Source organism: Chanos chanos, chromosome 16, assembly GCF_902362185.1.
Source record: "Chanos chanos chromosome 16, fChaCha1.1, whole genome shotgun sequence".
Taxonomy (NCBI): Eukaryota; Metazoa; Chordata; class Actinopteri; order Gonorynchiformes; family Chanidae; genus Chanos; species Chanos chanos.
The window spans coordinates 10,764,114-10,765,662 of NC_044510.1; positions in this window are offsets into that span (position 1 = coordinate 10,764,114).

Consider the following 1,549-nt stretch of genomic DNA (forward strand, 5'->3'; position numbering starts at 1 on the left):
CCTTAACCTCTAACAGGAGCTTGTGAAGTGTGCCTCTCAGCAAGGTGCTGCTGCCTGGAAAACAAACACACATACACACACCTACACGTGTCAACACACAGAGACACACACACACACACACACACAAATACGCACACATAAATACGCAGACACACACACACACATGCACATACACACATGTGTATGCATGATACTGGTCAGATATTATTTGATATTATTCAACTTTTGAGCCCTTACAAACAGACTACCAAAAGTTCATTCACAGGATACAGAACGCAGACAGAAAGACAGTTTTGAAGGGAATGTTCAGGCATTTTGTATGCCCCTATCAAGCGTCCATTAGTGACAAACCGCTCGTGTTTTAATTTTCCCCGTGTTTTGCCCAAGATGGAGTGCCCAACCACCCATGATCCCTTGCAAGTCTCACCCTTACATGACAGCCACAGTGTCAAGGTGAATGAGGTTAACAAACGCTTCCCCCAATGTGTAGCGAGCCAGCTACTATATCTTTTCAGCCTGTCAGAGAGAGAGAGAGAGAGAGAGAGACAGAGAGAGAGGAGAGAAGTACTTACAACTATATGGACACCTGACCATCTGAGGCCAGAGATGAACAGTGACAGAGAAAGTGACCAGTACAACTGCTTATTTTCCTTTGGATTCCCAACTCGCTCGTCACATATGGCACAGAGCTCTGAATCCCAAAAGCCTATCTTGACAGCATACTAAACATAGAGAAGTGTGTTTGTACATGTAGCCACTATGCTGTAGTCTCACACTGGCTTTGTCTTTTAGTTTATGCATGTCAGGACGCAAACAGGTGTGGACAAAAATCTGAACATAGACCAACATATAGAGGGACCCCACCCACTCCACCCCCAAAGCTGGTCTTCTGATGTTGAATGAATAGGCACGAATTCAGAGGGGCGCTCAAAAAGAAATTCATAACTGCTGTCTTTCATGTGGTTTGATTTTGCTGAAAGAAAATGACAAGGCTATTTTCATTACAAACCGTGAATTTTCCTTTCATATGTATATCACTGCTCTTCATACAGCAGAACTGTCAGGCGCTCAGGTAAAATTAAAGGTATCGAGCGCTTTCCATTTTTTTTTTGTCACTCTTTCCTAGCTTGTCCTCCGCTAATGAAGGCCATTAATGCATGGGAAGCATTCCTTGACATCATGGATCTGTAACATAAAAGGCACTTTCATAATGAGGTGGCTACATGGTGCCCATTTCAGAACTTACGCTTTTTCCTTAAGAGTGCCTTGGGCAACGGTGTCAAAATGAAACATCTGCCAACAAGCTGCTACATGCAACAAAAAAAAAAAAGGCAGAATAAAAGGGAGAGATATAAGTACCAAATTTCTATTTGGTTAATTGTTCATAAGAAGAGACATTAGCAGTAATAAAAAAAGAAGCATTTTACGATTCTGAGTTTTAGAGCTGGTTCAGTGGAGGATGTTGACCCTCACCTTTTTTTTTTCTCTGGTGTACCCATTTTTTTTCTCTGTCTTTTTCTTCTAAGGAGACATTTAGTTCAGATCAGTT